Source organism: Rana temporaria, chromosome 7 (assembly GCF_905171775.1).
Source record: "Rana temporaria chromosome 7, aRanTem1.1, whole genome shotgun sequence".
Classification (NCBI taxonomy): domain Eukaryota; kingdom Metazoa; phylum Chordata; class Amphibia; order Anura; family Ranidae; genus Rana; species Rana temporaria.
In genome coordinates this window covers 176,730,370-176,750,525 of record NC_053495.1, presented here as the reverse complement: position 1 = coordinate 176,750,525, position 20,156 = coordinate 176,730,370, and the positions used below count along the sequence as shown (strand labels likewise).

The 20,156-nt window shown below is 42.6% G+C and overlaps 1 protein-coding gene across 1 annotated transcript in view; it reads right to left on the bottom strand.

Moving 5' to 3' along the window:
• The window catches only part of AGBL4 (AGBL carboxypeptidase 4), a 2,019,815-nt gene that overhangs the window by 237,098 nt on the left and 1,762,561 nt on the right, over positions 1 to 20,156 (bottom strand). The gene's annotated exons all lie outside the window — the stretch shown is intronic.

Here is a 20,156-nt window from a genome sequence, read left to right as displayed (position 1 = left end):
CTGAGATACACTTAAACCTGCCTAAGATACGACGGCCTGCGCGGTCGTATCTTAGGGTGCAATTTTTCCGCTGGCCGCTAGGTGGCGCTTCCATTGAGTTTGGCGTAGAATATGCAGATTAGTAGATACGCTGATTCACGAACGTCAATCACGTCGGGTCACAGTAGATTTACATAAAACACGCCCCCCTGATCCAAATTTGAATTAGGCGGGCTTACGCCGGCCGATTTACGCTACGCCGCCGCAACTTACGGAGCAAGTGCTTTAAGAATACAGCACTTGCCCGTGTAAGTTGCGGAGGCGTAATGTAAATCAGATACGTTACGCCTGCCCAAAATTGCGCGGAGATACGAGAATCTGGCCCATAGTTTTTAGCGCTACTATTTGTATGTTTTGTTTGTACTGAAAACCCAGCCTGCTGTCCTCCAAGGATGAGTCCTCTCCGGACACACCCGCCCCCTCTTTTACACAGCCTTTCACTAGGAAGACCAGTGTACTGCTGTTTCTCCTCCCCCAGCGCCAATGCAGCTGAGAACAGGAGGGAATTTCACTACTTCTAAAAAGGTATTTATAACATTTGTACGTGTATAAACAAGTGTTTTGTATTCCATTTCTATTTTAAACCAAATGGGTTGTTTTACAAGGTGAGGGTTCACGTAAACTTTAAAGCCAGTTCTATAAAACATTTGAAATATGTATGTTTTTATATTCTTAAAATTCCATTCAAACAATTTTTCGGTCAGTGCAATCTCCACTATGACACATGTAGTCTGCGTTTGTTCATCTCGCCCTCTGTGTCTTTGACATTTTCCTCTTTTGTTATTACAGGGCCCTGCATTGTTGAAAACTGGTTAAAACATCTCCTTTTAATGTGACCGCTAGTCAGCAAGGCTAAGGTACATAAGGGACTGATGTCTGAACTGTTTTCTGTTGTACTGCCCTGAAAATAATGCATTATGACATATTAAATGGGAGGCCTCTGCTGATTTAATAATTATACCATAAATCTCATCCTTAGGATTCTTCTGTTTCTAATTCGTACACAAACAATACCCCAAGACTTTCAGACAATTCTATTACTCTTACAACTGCAATGCCATATTTAGGTAATAAATTTAATCTGGCTAAGTGTTATCGTAGGACACAGCACGATAAGGTTACCAATGGAGGTCACTGCTCAGGGACATCCATTTATCTGGGTAAGGAATATAACATTAAACTGTCTTCTCTATAGACATAGCTTAATTATAGAATATATTGAAACCAGTCAAATGTTGTGTCTGAGCTGGAAGGCGATTTTACGCTGCTGGTTAAAGATCAAGACCATCACAACTATCTGGGGAAATTAAAGAGACGCTATCACACATATTTTGTTTAAAGGTATAATCCAGTCAAAAATGATTAGAGTGTATTTAAAGTGTAAAATAAATGTCGGACTAACATTTAGGGCCAGATTCTTGTACATGCGGCGGCGTAACGTATCCGATTTACGTTACGCCGCCGCAACTTAGACGGGCAAGTGCTGTATTCTCAAAGCACTTGCTCCGTAAGTTGCGGCGGTGTAGCGTAAATCGGCCGGCGTAAGCCCGCCTAATTCAAATTTGGATCAGGGGGGCGTGTTTTATGTAAATGTACTGTGACCCGACGCGATTGACATTTTTCACGAACGGGGCATACGCCGTCCGTGGAAATCTCCCAGTGTGCATTGCTCCTAATACGCCGCAAGGACGTATTGGTTTTGACGTGGACGTAAATTACGTCCAGCCCCATTCACGGACGAGTTACGCGAACGACGCAAAATTTTCAAATTTCGACGCGGGAACGACGACCATACTTAACATTGTTACGCTGCACTTATGCCACCATATAGCAGGGGCAACTATACGCCGGGAAAAGCCTAACGTAAACGGCGTAACTTTACTGCGTCGGCCGGGCGTACGTTCGTACCGAATTTGCATACTCGACGCGGAATTCGACGGAAGCGCCACCTAGCGGCCAGCGTAAAAATGCAGTTACGATCCGACGGCGTGAGAGACTTACGCCTGTCAGATCTAACAGCTACTGTATCTATGCGTAACTGATTCTAAGAATCAGGCGCATAGATACGACGGCGCAACGCAGAGATACGACGGCGTATCTCGGTTGTGAATCTGGGCCTTAGTTTCCAAAGATGGGCCCACCATAAAACAGATGGATTCTCCTAAAGGGTTCTAGCAAGGTCGTTTTTTTGTACAGAGATGCAATATTTTGACGAAGATAAGTACAATGTTTTAGAACAGTGGTTCTCAACCTGGGGGTCGGGACCCCCTCGGGGGTCGAATTATGATTTTCCAGGGGTCACCGAATCCTGGGCTGTTCCTGAAGCCCACACCACTCTCCCAGCCTTTTTGGGGCCACCAAGCAGGGCGATCACTAGAGCCTGTGGCCGCCCGGCTGTTCCTGGAGCCCACAGCTGCCCACTCAGCCTCTTCACAGGCACCCATTCAGTTCACGGCATGGCCGGGGGGCAGAGACTAGAGGTCAGCTGACTGGTGATGAATGTGAAGTGGGAGGGGCTGAAGGAGACCCTATCTCCTGATTTCGGCATAGGTGTCACTGCTAGGATACACCACAAATTCGGAGACACAGTGAGCAACACTACCTGTGATTAGAGTTGCCATTAAAAGGACTCAGGTAGTGCTAAATGTCTGTGGGTTAGGGGCCCAAATTACTTGTCTTGCCTTGAAGGGTGCTGACAACCCACGCTGCAAAAATAATTTTACTGTTAGGGGTCCCCACAACTTGGGAAATGTTATCAAGGGGTCACAGCACTAGAAGGTTGAGAACCACTGTTTTAGAGGATAAGAAAAGGAGTAAGGTTAAAGGGTTAGTTTTAGGAACTTAGGGGAAAAAAAAAACGAACACCCTACACCAGGGGTGCCAAACCTTTTGAAGTGCAAGGGTCATTTAAGTGACTTGTTAACTGGCCGCGGGCCACAATCAGCGGAGGGGGCGGATGGCAGGGCATAGCCGTATCGGATTGGAGGTAGGACACAAGTCGGTTTACATCTGCCACTCCTTGGAGTTGAATGGAGGGTCCAAAATTGTCGCTCTATTTTTGTTTATAGCGCAAAAAATAAAAACCGCAGAGGTGATCAAATACCACCAAAAGAAAGCTCTATTTGTGGGGAAAAAAAGACTTCAATTCTGTTTGGGAGCCACGTCGCACGACCGCGCAGTTGTCAGTTAAAGCAACGCAGTGCCGAATCGCATAAAGGGGCCTGGTCCTTTACCTGCATATTGGTCCGGGTCTTAAGTGGTTAAAAAAAGACAAATGCCTAAAACAAAAATTAGTTCAGAGATCTTACACCATCAATCTTTCTGCTTGAAAAAAATAAAAAATTCTGAAAGGAAGTAATCAGGAACATTAATCTTTTATTTACTCACTTTTTTTCTTAGAGTGGCCACCCTGAGAAGCATTTTCTCCATATGATATGACATGTAGTTTGCTACTTAATCACCACCACTAACAGTCACCCACCATTGTGCACAGGAAAACAACAAACTGCAAGTGATAATACAGCACAGAGCAGCTTTGACTTAACAGTTGGCTTAGCAAAAGTCCCCAAATCTGATCATAATCCCTAAATGTTGATAATGCTACAGCTGTTTTCTACCCTTCGATTGGATAAACTCCAGCATTTGTGCCGGGCACGTGAAAACAGCTCAGGAACATTAGGCACAATTAGATTATTTTATTGATTTTTTGCTTAAGTATTTTACCTGATTTCCTTCAATACAGTGTACATAAATAATACAAAATCTGCTAAAGACTGAAAAAAAGAGAGGCTAACAATAGCACAAAATACTGAAAAAGAACTAAGGCCCAGATTCACATAGAACTGCGGCGGCGTAACGTATCGTAGATACGTTACACCGCCGCAAGTTTTCATCGCAAGTGCCTGATTCACCAAGCACTTGCATGAAAACTTACGCCGGCGGCCTCCGGCGTAAGCCCGCGTAATTCAAAGGGGCGCAAGCCATTTAAATTAGGCACACTCCCGCGCCGGACCACTCTTACGCATGCTCCCTTTTATAAATTCCCACCGTGCTTTGCGCGAAGTGCATCATTTTTTCGAACGGCGACGTGCGTAGCGTACTTTCGTATTCCCGGACGTCTTACGCAAGAACAAAAAAATTAAAAATTTTGACGCGGGAACGACGACCATACTTTATACAGCACATACGTGTGCTGTGTAAAGTTAGGGCAGCTAAAACAACGACTAACTTTGCGACGGGAAACTAGACTAGCAGCGACGTAGCGAACGCGAAAAACCGTCATGGATCGCCGTAACTACTAATTTGCATACCCGACGCTGGTTTACGACACAAACTCCCCCCAGCGGCGGCCGAGGTATTGCATCCTAAGATCCGACAGTGTAATTCAATTACACCTGTCGGATCTTAGGGATATCTATGCGTAACTGATTCTATGAATCAGTCGCATAGTTAGGAAGACCCTAAAACAGAGATACGACGGCGTATCAGGAGATACGCCGTCGTATCTCTTTTGTGAATCTGGGCCTAAATTCCTTCAAACCTGACGCCCTTCCATTACCATTATCTTGTGTCTCAGAATTTCTATTTTAAAGTAATTTCTAGTTTATTGAAAATAGGCCTAAACCCCGAACTGCATTACATTTTTATGCTAAAACACTGTGCATTATAAATAATTCCCATGTGTTTTGTTTATATAAAATACAACATTTACCATTTTTTTCCTCCTTTTTTGGCATCTCAGTGTCTCCTCCAATCTCATTCAGCCACTTCCTGCCACTTCCTGCCTGCCAAAAACTGTAAACAAGACAGATCACCATTCTTTGGCCCGGATTCACAGACAGCGGCGCACATTTATGCCACCATAGCGTATCTCCTTTACGCTACGCCGACGCAGCGCAGAGAGGCAAGTATGGAATTCACAAATGACTTGCTCCCAAAACTGCGCTGGGTTTCCTAGGCATAGGTGGAAGTGGGCGTGAGCCATGCAAATTAGGCGTGACCCCATGCAAATGATGGGCTGAGTCTCAGACAGATACGTAAAACGAACGGTGCATGCGCCGTCCCGTGGACGCATCCCAGTGCGCATGCTCAGAATCACGTCGGAACTACTCCCTAAGATACGCCGGGTCACTGCCTACGGCGTGAACATAACCTACGCCTAGTCATATTCACGTCCTACGTAAAATACGGCGGCTTGTGATCCCTGGTGCAGCCCTTTGCATGGATGCTGCTGAGTTACACCTCCTTTATGGGGCATAACTTTACGCCGGATGTATGACTTTACGCGCACTGCGTCGGGCGCACGTACGTTCGTGAATCGGCGTATCTCCCTTTGCATATGTGAATAGAAAATCAATGGGAGCGCCAAATGCGTCCAGCGTAAATATGCGCCCACTCTACTCCGGCGTAGACAAGTTACGTCAGTCGGATGAAGCCTGTTTTTAGGCGTATCTTAGTTTGTGGGCCCGGCGCATAGCTACGACGGCGCATATTTGCACTTACACTGCGTATCTGGAGATACGTCGGCGTAAGTGCTTTGTGAATCTGGGCCCTTGTGTTTCTGCTAAGCAGGAACACCGATCTCTGTCTTTCCACAGTAAATGCACCCCCCCCCCACACACACAGTTAGAAAACACTCCCAGGGAACACATTTAACCCTTTGATCGCCTCTGATTTTAACCACTTCCCTGCCAGTGTCTTTAGTACAGCGACAGTGCATTTTTTAGCACTGATCACTATATTAGTGTCACTAGTCCCCAAAAAGTATCACTTAGTACCAGGTTTAATTTTATTCATTTTATCAGCAATGGCGCAGTCCCGCTAAAAATTGCTAATCGCTGCCAATACTAGAAAAAAAAAATCCATAAATTCCATAGTTTGTAGGCGCTATAACTTTTGCGCAACCAATCAATATATGCTTATTTTACTTTTTTTTTTACCAAAAATATGTAGCAGAATACTTTTTGGCCAAAATTGATGAAAAAAAAAAAATCTTAAAGTTTTTTATTGAATGTGTTTTATAGCAGAAAGTAAAAAATATTGTTTTGTTATTCTTAAAAATAAAATAAAATATGGCGCTAAAAATAAAACCCACAGTGAACAAATACCACCAAAAGAAGGCTCTAGTTGTGGAAAAAAAAAGGACATCAATTTTATTTGGGTACGGCATCGCACGACCGCGCAATTGTCATCTAAAATAACGCAGTGCCAGATCACAAAAAATGGCCTGGTTATGAAGGATCCTTCTGGAGCTAAAGTGGTTAAAGCAAAAGATCAAAAATATTTTTTTTTTCAATCTTTTGCTTTTAAAGGTAAAGAAGAGACTCCATAAAGAGGACCTGTCATTCTTATTTCTAATACAAGGGATGTTTAGAAGTGATAAAAAAAATAAAAATTAATGGACAGTGCACAAATACAAAATAAAAAGTAACATAAATAAGATTTTTTTTTTTAAAAGTGCCCCATCCCTGTGTGCTCGCGCACAGATACCGTGTGACATAAAAATTTGCAACGATCGCCATTTTATTCCCTGGGGTCTCTGCTAAAAAATTTAAAATGTATAATGCTTGGAGATTATAAGCAATTTTCAAGCAAAAAATACTGATTTAAACTTGTAAACAAAAAGTGCCAGAAAAAGCCTGGTCTTGGTAACCATGATGTATTTTCTTTTGAAGCGTGAAAAGACTTTTAAAATTTCATTACCATGTTAGGGTTTATATGACATTTTAATGACTGGTTTTAGAGCTATTTTAAGTAATTTATAGCATATATCAATATGCAGGAGAATTCTGTTCTCTCACACCACCTAACAAGCTGCTTACTTCATGGTTGGAGGGATGCCTTGATTTGAGTAGGTGGCAGGTTCCTTTTTATCTCATTAAAGAAGATTTAAACCCAAAATCTGCATACATGCATTATGTCTTGTATATCTATAGCAGCAATATGCAAATGAAGGGATGGAAAACCATAACACAAGGTGAGAATTTGTGGAATACCATGGGTTGGTAGAGGGAGCATTCTACCCTGGGTGCTGACAATAAAGGGGTGCATTGTGTGCGGGTCAATCTTCCAGTATGACGTGCCAACATAGTTCTAGAATTTATATCATTTGGCAGAACTCGCAATACGCAAGCAGCAGAATCTCTGTTCTCTCAGGTAAGTTCCCACTGACACCAATGATCTATTAAAGTGAGCTCTAACTGACCACCAATGATAGGTCACTTTTTCAATTACCCTTAAAGTGGAGGTTCACCCGAAAAGTTAATTTTTAACCTTAGATTGATGCTCATTTTGTCAAGGGGAATCGGGTAGTTTTTTTTAAAATCAAAGCCGTACTTACCGTTTTAGAGAGCGATCTTCTCCGCCGCTTCCGGGTATGGTCTTCGGGACTGGGCGTTCCTACTTGATTGACAGGCTTCCGACAGGCTTCCGACGGTCGCATCTATCGCGTCACGATTTTCCGAAAGTAGCCGAACGTCGGTGCGCAGGCGCCGTAGAGTGCCGCACCGACGTCCGGCTTCTTTCGGCTAATCGTGACGCGATGTATGCGACTGTCTGAAGCCTGTCAATCAAATAGGAACGCCCAGTCCCGAAGACCATACCCGGAAGCGGCGGAGAAGATCGCTCTCTAAAACGGTAAGTACGGCTTTGATTTTAAAAAAACTACCCGATTCCCCTTGACAAAATGAGCATCAATCTAAGGTTAAAAAAAAAAATTCCGGGTGAACTCCCGCTTTAATGTAAGAGGGCATACCTCCAGTTATTACCAATGCAAGGGGGCACTACAACGTCCACTTTCCTAACCACCAATGTAAGTTGCAGCTGTTGTTTTTTGTTTGAGGGGGGAGCGGCAAACAACCATCCATCCCCCCAAGCGCCAAACACCCCCCCCGTTTGCCAGTCTCTCCGGCACTTACCCCATCGGCGGCGGCGAGTGGCAGGCAGTGTGGTGCAGTGGCTCTGTGTCCTCTCCTCCATGGCGGCTTCCAGCTCCTCCCCTCCTCCTCTTAGGCACAATAGGATCACCTTTATTTTCAACCAATGGAGTGACCGATGTCAAAGCCGGCTTTCTGGTTGGCCAGGAGGAGGATCAGTGTTACAACAGCGAATATTTATTTGCTGTTTGTAACACACCTGGGTGGGATCGGAGTGCACTCTATATTAAAGCCTATATAGAGTGTGCTTCAATCCCAAAAAACAGCCCCTTGCATTGGAATATATGTGCTGGTGTCCTGAAAGGGGCCGGATAGGGGGCGGCGATGGACAGGGGGGTGGCGGCGCCACCCAAGTGCTCTTAATAGACGAGCCGCCTCTGGTAAGATGCAACTTCTCTACTGACTGCCAATGTAAAAAGGACTCTACCACTGACCGCCAATGCGAGGAAGCGCTTCTCCACTGATCACAAATGTAAAACGGGAACTTCTCTTGTAAGAAGTTGTCCCTTTGGGTAATTTATATTGTTTTCTCATACATCAATAAAAATAGTTTGCAAACACGAAAACGAGAACTTCTCCACTGACAATGAAAGTTAGGGAGAACTTATCCTATGTAAGAGGACACTATAGTGACCACCAATGTAAGGGGTTAATCCTCCAACCACCACCAAGGCAAAGGGGACAGTATCAGTTTTACAGTCTGTATTTGTTTTCAGGAATTTATTCTGAAGATTTAAGAAGATTGAAAACAACTTTTGAAATTTCACAACCTCATTGGGGGTTTATATGAGATTTTAATGATTGGGTCTAAATTTACTTTAAATAGTAACCATGATGTATTTTCTTTTGAAGCGTGAAAAGACTTTTAAAATGACATTACCATGTTAAGGTTTATAAGAGATTTTAATGACTGACTTTCGATCTATTTTAAGTCATTTATAGCATATATCAATACGTAAGAGAATTTTGTTCTCTCACACCACCTTTTATTTCAGGATTATTTTTGTGGTATGCAAAAGATGTGTGTTTTAAAAATGGTGCAGCTCAGGCATCAATAGTATTTGTCACTATTCGATGCCCACAGAGGCTGCCACCTGAAATATATTTTTCAGAATGTGTCATAAATGGAACTATAGATCTATAGGTGTCTAAATTGTCTTCCAGGACCCAATTTGATTCTAATATATGTAACTACTATTAAAGCCTTCAGTATTAACGTAATTTACAAAAAGTAAAGGCCACCATAGACCCAATGGGGTTGATTTATTAAAGGAGTTGTGAAGGCAGGTTTTTTTATTTATCTTAATGCATCGTATGCATTAAGATACAAAACTTTCTGGGGTAGATCCACATACAAATGGATGGGCGCAGCGTATGTGAGATACGCTACGCCACTGTAACTTACATTTGGCAGGTTCGAATCCCCAAAGAATTTGCGCCGTAATTAACGGCGGCGTAGTCTATCTCTGGCGGCGTAAGGGCGCGGAATTCAAATCGGCGATTAGGGGGCGTGTTTCATTTAAATGAAGCGCGTCCCCGCGCCGAATGAACTGCGCATGCGCCGTCCCTAAATTTCCCGCCGTGCATTGCGCTAAATGACGTCGCAAGGACGTCATTTTTTTTAACATAGACGTGAATTACGTCCATCCCGATTCACGAACGACTTAAGCAAAAAAAATAAAAAATTCTAATTAAATGCGGGAACGACGGCCATACTTAACATGGCATGTTTAACTATACGCGACGAAATAGCAGCTTTAACTATATGCCGGAAAATGCCGACTACAGACGACATAAAAAAATGCGACGGCCGCTCGTATGTTCATGGATCGTCGGAAATAGCTAATTTGCATACCAGACGCGGAAAACGACGTGAACGCCACCCAGCGGACGCCGAAGAATTGCATCTTAGATCCGAAGGCGTACGAAGACGTACACTTGTCGGATCTAACCCAGAAGCCGTCGTATCTTGTTTTGAGGATTCAAAACAACCATACGACGTGGGAAATTTGAAAGTACGCCGGCGTATCAGTAGATATACCGGCGTACTAGCTCTGTGGATCTGCCCCTCTGTGTGTAGCAACCCTCCCAGCATCCCCCTAATTACCTACCTGAGCCCCTTCTCTCCCCAGCAATGTCCACGATCCCCTCAGGACAATCCTCCTGATTGGCTGAGACAGAGGAGCAGCACCATTGGCTCTGGCAGCTGTTAATCAAAGTCAGTCAGCCAATCAGGGGTAAGAGGGGCGGGACCAGGTTGGGACTCTGTGTCTAAATGGATACACAGAGCTCTGACTCGGCTTGGGTGCCCCCTGTAGCAAGCTGCTGGCTGAGGGGCACTCAAAGGAGGATTGGACTAGGAGCCGCAAAGAGGGCCCAGAGAAGAGGAGGATCCAGGCTGCTCTGTGCAAAGCCAACTGCACAGAGGAGGTAAGTATAATATGTTTGTTATTTAAAAAACAAGCCTTTATAATCGCTTTTAAACTGGAGAGTGAAAAATCTGGTGCAGCTCTGCATAGCAACCAATCAGCTTCTATTATTTTTTGTCAAAGCTTTACTTAACCCAGGACCCTGCATTCACTGTATCTGGTCCCCCACAGTACACAGAACATGATTGCTGATTGGCCCTGTGCTGATCACATGCATTCTTCCCCCCCCAAAAAAAACTCTCTAGCAATACACACCAAACTGAGCATGTGTAGAGTGCCCCCAAGGCTGTGTTCTATCAGGACATGGTTTGGGGACTGTGGAAGTAGGGGAAGATCAGAGAAGATCAGAGAAGACAGGATCAAACAGCTTTTTTACACAATGCAGAGGATTAACCCCTTAGGTTCCACAGTAAGTATAACAAGCATGCTTTACTGCATATACAGACTGAATTTACTGTTGTGGGTTTAGTAACACTTTAATTGAACAAGCTGACGTTAGAAGTGGATTGACCACCATGCAGAGCTGCTCCAGTTTTGTAAATCAATCCCAATGCCACCTAAGCTAAGACTACAAAACATCCCCAGTCAAGGCTAAATATCAAAAGGGGAAACAAACTGCACTAATAAAAGAATAAATTAAAAACAACAAATACAAATTTAAATATAGTCCAGATAAAGCAGTAGCTTGATGTGAGATATACACAAAAAACAAAAATGGATGAGAGAAGCCGCGCTAGTTTAGTCCAAATTGAAAAATCAGTTAATTGATTGAAGACCATATAGCTCGTTCTAATGGTTTAGAATGGCCTTCGATAGATGATCGAAGATTCTTCAGATTCTTCTGACCGCTATGTTTCCGAGAGGTTTTGGAAGATAAAAGAGAAGGCGCTATGATATAGATAGATCTACTTTAGGCACATGTTTTAGAGGATGGACCCTACTATGTACCCATACATGTATTATTGTATGTTTTTATAAATGTATTTATGTGTACTTTATAATGGTTTGTAATCTTAAAAATGTTTTTGTAAAGTCTGTAAAAGTTTTTTATGTGGAAAATAATAAAAATATTTTAAAACTAATGGTTCAGAATGGCGACATGGATTCATCTAATGCAGACACCACAATGATTATTCCACAAAAGTGCACCACCGCTATATAAAAAAATTGCTTACCAGATGGCAAGCAGACCAGGCATGTGGCCTTTGCTTGCATGGATGAGGTTAGGAAACCCTGGGTAGATGGTTGCACTGATTCCCACACCGATAACACCATAGGACCCGTAATCGTAATATTCAGCGTTGGACCCTGAAAGAGAAACTGACCATAGCGTAATTTTGTCTAATTCCTCAACAACACCCAAGTCCTGAACTTCTTTCTCATCAAGGAGAAGTTCAGGACTTGGGTGTTGTCGAGGAATTAGACAATATTACGCTATAGTCAGTTTCTCTTTCAGGGTCCAACGCTGAATATTACGATTACAGATCCTATGGTGTTATCGGTGTGGGAATCAGTGCAACCATCTACCCAGGGTTTCCTAAGAGCTAAATGTCACCCTTTCAAATTAAACTACAACGTGTGAGAAATAACAAAGACACTCCTTCTTTAAAATGTGTCATCTGCTACAGAACTACATGAAAGACGCATTAATCTAAATAATTCCTTTAAAGTGACTATATTGCTGCAACAGACTTTCCCAAACCTTACTGTACCCGCAAAGAAGGAAGGAATAACCACTACTGCTGCCCATGCCACCAAACACTGCTCCTATGCTAAGTAGACATGTGCATTCGTTTTCATCCGAATGCATTTTTGTCCGAATTTCGGGTATTTTCGTTATCGTTTTAACAAACGAAAACAAACGCGCAGGATCTGAAATCCAAAAGATCCGACATAAAAAATGCTTTATTTTGGTTTTCGTTGCTACAACAGTTCGATATAGATAGGAGATTCGACAATACAAATCCGTGTCTATAGAACCTGTGGTCAAATGTGCCTAGCCTTAACTCTATTAGTCCAAGATTATTCTACATAGAGAGGAAAGATTTGACATAGAGAGTAAAAATTTGTCATTATATTATATTATTACATTAGTGTTGAGGTAGACCATTCGACACGAACGACGAAGATTCGACGAAGCAGCGAAAAACATACAAACGTTGAATCTGTCATTGAAGGCTTATGGTGTCTGTCGAAAGTTCTAAGAAGATTCGACAAGCAGCTAAACTGTACAACGCTGCAATCGTACATTTCCGGTCAAATGCTCGGCCCATAGGCTATAGAAGAATTTGAATGTTGGTTGACTAGTAATAATAATTTATAAATATAATTATTACTAGTGTCATACAACATTAGAATTCTTCTATAGCTTGTGGGCAGAACATTTGACTGGAAATGTACGATTGCGGCATTGTACAGTTTATCTGCTCCGTCGAATCTACTTAGAACATTCAACAGTTACCATAAGCCTTCAATGACAGATTCAACCTTAATTCATTTGGATTTTCGGACAAATGCATTTTTTAACTAAACTAAATAAATAAAAACGAATTTCGGGAGTAACAAAATAAATCTTTTGGACAAAAACGAAATTCCGAAATGAAATATTTCAGTGTGCATATGTCTAATGCTAAGTAATCCCTTAAGTTTTTGGAAACTCATACTTGTATGTTTTTCATCGAGAAAACTGTAGAGGAACTCGATGAGAAAAAAAGAGAACAAGTTCTCTTTTTCCTCGACGGGAGTCTCAATTTCCTTGTCGTGTTCCTTGTCGGGCTGGTTTTCGACGAGAAGCACGTTCGTGTGTATGCTAAGAAACCCGCGCATGCTCAGAATAAAGTATGAGACGGGAGCGCACCTTCGGTAAAAGTAGCGTTTGTAATGGAGATAGCACATTTGTCACGCTGTAACAGTCTAAAAAGTACAAATCGTCTCTTACCAAACTTTTACTTAACACGCAGTAACATGAGATTAGCAAAAGCAGCCCCAAGGGTTGTGCCAGTGGAATCGAACTTCCCCTGCCGTTGTATGTGTTGTACGTCACCGCGTTTGAGAACGAGGAGATTTGGTCTTGACAGTGTGTACTCAAAGCAAGCTTGTCAAGTTTCTCGACAAGCCTAACAAGGAACTTGTCGAGGAAAACGATGTTTCAATTACGACGAGTTCCTCAGTCGTGTGTACGAGGCCTCAGCCTCATGTGTCCTCTGCGGTGATCAGTGGTTCCTCCTGTGATCTCCTTGTCAATAATGTGTTATGTAACAACATGAAGATCAGTGGGAGTTGCTAACAAACAACTCTGTATTAGAGTCAGATGCTTGGAAGCTTATTGATTCTGCTTCTGATCTTTGGGCTAGACCTCCGATGCCATGGAAATCCAGCTGTATCAGGCTGATGAGACCTACCACAGCTGCCACAAAAACAAGCATTCTTTTAATACAGTGCTTCTTCTTGTATTTGGTTAAACTGTACAGAACTGGATCAGTATTCATTGCTATTTTCACTGAAGTTCTGTGCACGGGTCTGGCTGGTAGAAAAGATTTTCTCGGTAGCAGAAAGGGCACTTTGTCTTTAAGGCAGCAAATTGCACATTGAGTTCCTGCCGAAAATCACACTACGTGATGCTCGTCAAGGCTTGAAATGTAGGTATTTTGTGAGCTTTATGGCACGAGATAGCTACAGTCCTGACAACCGAATGACCCTAAGGGTCCGATTCCTTATCACTTCAAAATCCCATATGTCTTTGTATCTGCAGGCAGTGCTCCAGAAAGAAATGCATTACTTATCTTTATTATCAACATAAAATCTTTCCATTCATTTATTCAGGAGAAAAAGCTATCTCACGAACGGCTTTTCAGTCGTTGTCCTTAGGCACATAGTTGAGGCTGTCTGAGAGCTTTTCATAAAAAAAGGAGGAAGTTAAAGACTTCATAATGTTCCATCCAAGTGAACTTTTCTATAAAGCAAACTTTTAAGTTTATCATTTCAGACATCTGAGACATGGATCTCGATGACAAAAGCGACTCCGAGGCTCATTTATAGATTGTCCGAGGAAATATTGTTCTCCATACAAGCAATTACAGACTGCAGAAGAATGATATCACTTGATAGATGGGGGGTATAGATCTTGTTGTAGATTTTCCTCTGCACGTATACGCTCGGTGTAATATAAACGCAGGATTCATTGCAATATTTATGTCACGGTAATCAAATACACACATCAACAGGACTGTTGTACAGAATGAATAGGTTCAGTGAAATGATCATATAGACTTCCCCCAAACACCTTTTGTAAAAGATTATTTTAGAAAGAGTGGCAATATGATCTTAAATTACACTTGTGGATTCCTTACTTATTGTATGTGGCAATGTTGCTATATGGCCAAGAATATATGAATAGCCCCAAATTATTGAGGTCATGTTTTTCAGGTGAAGGACACTGTTGATGCTACACCGTACAAACAAATTTGCACAATTGTACTTTCAAACGTTGTGGCAAAAGTTGTGGAAAGGTTCTTTTCTATTGCAACAGGACCCCTGTGTACAAAGCTAGCTCAAAAAACATAGGTGTGTGCACAGGGTGTGCCGGTTGTGCCTGGGCCCACCCTAATCACCCCATGTACATTAGCATTATCCAGGGGCGGCACCAGGTGGGTGGTTGGGTGTGCCAGTGGCCAGTGTAAACGCCCCCATTATATTAAAGGCTAGGTTTAACCTTAGGAACACAGTACACCCGTAATTAGAGTGTAATATAATATGGTCCCAATCAACTGCCTCCCATCACCAGAGCCTTCTTCCTGTGACTGCAGGTGGCATTCATGTGTGTTTAAACTTTGGGGTGCACACCCTAATGCAATAGGCTGCACACACCTATGTCCATAAAGATATGATTTGACCAGTCTGAAGTCAAGCTTGAGTGGCCAGCACAGAACTCTTTTGGGATGAATTAGAATGTTGATTGTGAACCAGAGGTTCTCATTCAGCATCAGTACCAGATCTCACTAATGCTCTTCTAACTCAGAAGATACTCATTCGCACCGACACACTAAGAAAATGTATAGATTATTATTTTTTTTTTATAAGGCACAGACACATGGGCACATTACATGAATAAACAGAGAGGATAGTGTACATTTAACCCTAATTTCAGCAGCAGGAGGGGAGGTGGGGTGGGCACGGACATGGAGCTAACAGGCAGGGAGGGGAGGGCGAGAGATTGGTGGAGAGCACAGAGGAAGACAGAGGAGACAGCGGATGGCGGAGGCACGTAAACTGACCACAGTGTTAGGGCTCAGTAGCCATGATAAACCGCAGTCAGTTTACAAAGGGGAGGGCCGAACCAGGCAGGATCAGCCAGGTATTTCAGGTGGTACAGGGGGGGAAATTACACAACACAAGCAGTGTGCTATATAACATGCTTTATTTTTTTTAGGTTAACAAACACTTCATGTCATAGCAGCACACAGGTTTGATATACATTGATTAAAATATCACCACTCTTGTTACTACAGGCCTCAGATGTTAAAGTTACCTTTCACTAAAGCTCACAAGTTCTTCTTTTCAAGGCTAACTTTTTAGTTAATATGGGACTGTACCTTTAAAGGAAGAGATTGCATGCTGAAAGAAATGCCAGACCACTTCTAAATGTAAACTATGCGTACTTGAGCCCAAAGGTTCTGGAAAGATTGCTCAAAAAGCCTAGTTTAAAATAAGAGCCAAAAAATCAATATTGTCCATTTTATCTAAAGCACATTTGAGGACATTGGGGGCGCAGTGACAAGGGTTAAATCCAGCCCAATCAATGTCTCGCAGGAGCTGTCATTTATCTTGTTTTACAGGATTTATCAAAAGCTTTACAGTTTAGCAGAAAGCAGACAAATGCATCTCAAAGCTTAGGCACCCTGATTCATGTTGTTCAACTTTTCCGCAAGCTCAAACTGTTCCTTCACTTTGTCCTTGACTCTGTGGAGATGTGGAGTTAACGGTTATGCAGCTGGCTGTGGCTAAAGCCAAACGAATGCACGGCAGATGGTAGAAATTACAGAGCGAGGGAACAATGTGAGTTTCTGAAGAAGAAAAATGACGTTTTGCGATGAGATAGTCAGGAAAAGGTGTTAAATCAATAGAGCGAGTTATTATATCTGCAAAAAAGGAATACTGTAAAAAAATCCAGCAACTAAGAGCCTAGGATTATTTGAGGGCCACTCTCCTAAAAATTATATTTCAAATATGGCTTAAAATATTTGTAGGCTGAATCAACCCATTGGTTTTGGAACTCCAGTAGTTAGAATTTCTTACTGGTGTCCTCAAGCCAAATTTACACAGGTGGCCAAACTTTGACCATGATTGTGGAAAACTTGCTCCTGAAGTCTAAAGTGATGTAAGAAGCTAATGTACACGGAGGGTAGCACCGCTCTAAATTCCAACAAGAATGTTGGAACAAGATGTGCGCTTTTGGTCGGAGATTGAGAGAACGTTCTCTTTTTTTCTGATGCAAAACACCCTTTGTAAAGATTATTTTAGAAAGAGAGGCAATATGATCTTAAATTACACTTGTGGATTCCTTACATACTGTATGTGTCAATGTTGCTATATGGCCAAGAATATATGGATAGCCCCAAATTTATAGTTCGTATGAATGCAATTCTGACACGCAAAAAAACATGCTCAGAGTCAAGCAGAAGAGCCGAACTGCCTAATGAACTTCATTGATCTTGGCTCGTCGCATGTCTTGTACGTCACCACGTTCTTGACGGTCGGAATTTCCGTCAAGGTTTGTGTGACCGTGTGTATGCAACACAAGTTTGAACCAACATTTCGTCAGAAAAAATCCATGGTTTTCTTGTCGGAATTTCCAATCATGTGAACGCGGCATAACTGTGAAAACCTCCAAATATGCATGTTGGTTACTCATACCTTCACTCCAGGTGATAGATCCAGGCGACCTCCCACAAACTCAGATTATGGATATATGGAAAGAACCCGCACGCTGAAATCCGTCCAAATTCTTTTAGGTAGATTCACGAGTTGCCTAAACTTGCGGCGGCGTAGCTTAGCGTGTTTAGGCTACGCCGCCGTAAGTTAGCTAGGCAAGTTAGTTAGCTAGGCAAGTACATGATTCACAATGTACTTGCCTGCTAAGTTACGGCGGCGTAGCCTAAAACCGATGGACCGATCGGTCCAAACCGATGGTTAGTACAGAAAAGCATCGGTTCAAAACCCGCGCATGCTCAGAATCAAGTCGACGCATGCTTGGAAGCATTGAACTTCGTTTTTTTCAGCACGTTTTACGTCACCGCGTTCTGACCCGATCGGTTTTTGGAACGATGGTGTGTACGCACATCAGACCGTCAGGCCACTTCAGCGGTGAACCGATGGAAACGGTCCGTCGGACCATTCTCATCGGTTTGGATCGACCGTGTGTATGCGGCCTAAGAGAAAGGAGCAGCATGAAGGGACAATCAGTTCATGTGCTGAAAAAAACATGCTGATAGAAGAGAAAGCAGAGTGATGGAGAGATGAGCTCATAGGTGTGTTGCTTCTCCTTTACAGTAGCAGACTGGGGTGGCTTCAGAAAAATGTGTATATACAGGGCGCTCCAAGCATTTGAATACTGACATTTAAAGTCTGTATTGGAGAGGGTGGCAAATCTTCACACACTTTAGGCAGCACTCAGGGAGACAAACAATCTCTAATGTAGGGTGACCAGACATCCCCAGTTTCAGGGGACAGTCCCCTGATTGAGGACACTGTCCCCGGACCAAGTCTGTCCCTGGTTTTGTCCCCAGATTGGATTTAATAAGGGGCAGGAGCAATTTCAAAGACAGTCAGTGCAGTATTAAAATAAAAAAATAGAATTACACCCCCCTGCTCCGCTGCTCCTACTAGCATAGGGGGGGTTGTATTTTTTCCATTATCTGTGCCCCTTTCTGATGATCATGTGCTGGTCGGAGCGGAGGGAATATTTCTTCAGTTCCGGGCGCATTCCCATTCAGCTTCGCTGGCATGTTATTCTGCCTTGGTTCAAATCCTGGCCAGCCACCTGCTTATCTCCTTGCCTTCCCTGGCGGAGTGATCTTCCTCTGCTCCCCATCCAGTTTCAGCTGGGGCCCGAAGAGTAAGACTTGAGAGGCTGTGAGGCGGGCGGCGACAGGCAGAGAGTTGCTGATTGTTGCCATTACTAGTAAAGAAAAAATATGTCCCCGGATTTAATTTAAAAAATCTGGTCACCTTACTCTAATGGAAACAGAAAAACAAACAAGGCGCCTCTAAGTGCAGAAGTATTAAACTTTTAATATCCCCTAAAGGGGTTAAAACACTTACAAGATAGTGGATGAAACAGGCATGTAGCAGGTAAGTGCGTCCAGGAGATGTTCCAGTGGCCGGGCAGTCCCAGTCTGTGATGGTAAAGCTTCCAGGGAAGTCCGCGACATAACAGCCGACTTGTGCTGTGAATGTTAAGAGGACACAATAACGCTGGAGCCTGGGGATGACGTCAGAGGAAGCTAGACAGAAACCAGCATGGAACACAAACAGGAAGTGGACAGGAAGTGTGTCATAGAGGCGGGATGCGTTTTGGAACAGCTCATTGGTTCCTTCTTCAGCCAGACTGAAGAAGGAACCAATGAGAGGTTCCTAAACACGTTTTATACTTCTAGAAGTTTTATACTTCTGCACTTAGAGGCTCCTTGTTTGTTTTTCGGGTGGCTTCAGAAGTAGCGGGTTTAGTGATGTTGGCCATCAGACTGAGCACATCTAGTGGCAGATCTCTGTATTGAGGGTACATTTTCCAGTAAAAGCCATATTTTTCCTTTATCTTTTAATGAGCTATTAATTTTTATCTTGTTATTTTTGGCTGCTTTTCTGCTTTTAAGCATTGGCCCATAAGTGTATTTTTCTGATTACATCTCCAGCTCAGGCAAGCTTTAGCTCATTTGTATGGATTTAGCAGCAGTTTATTCTGTACAGATGCCAAGGGGTTAAGATGCAAAAAAGGCAACTAACTCAGCATTAAGCATGAATACTCAATGTCCTTTGTGCTCCGGAATGCCCAGGTGCTGGAACAGATGGTGTGTCTTCTAACATCTGCAATGTTTGGTTGCTGGTACCATTCCACAGAGACCTCCCCTGCTTTTTTACATTCCCTGCCTCAAATAAAGGTCTCTTCATCAGCTGTGACAGCACAGGTAACGGGACGGATCCAAAGCTCAATGTTTGTTTCCGTTTTACACTTAATGGACAATAATGAGCTATTACTTAAAGTTGATTAAACGGCCTGCATATTAAAAACTTGATACATTTGGGAAAATGTTAGAAACCTAGAAAGAAACGTTTTCGAAAACACATTCTATGGGGTTTATTATGTAGATTTGCTTAACATACTTTATAAAGAGAACATGTTTGAAAGTTTTACAGCATACTGTAGCATTCAATAGTCAGGGAACAAGCTGAGGTCAAGAAAGGCAGCAGGGAAAAGTAGGATCCAAGGGAAGTCCAGAGTCCATAATGATAATAATCCAAGGTGTAAGTAACCAGATAGTTAGCAAGATCACTTGAAGACCAGGCCTATGCTGACCTTTTGGTTTACAGGAAAAAAAATCAGTATTTTGGGCAAGAAAATTACGTAGAACCCCAAAAATATATATATATATATATTTATAGCATAGGCCCTAGAGAATAAAATGGTGGACGTTACAATTTTTAATGTCACACGTTATATGTGCAGCAGTTTTTCAAATACAAATACATAACCCAATTT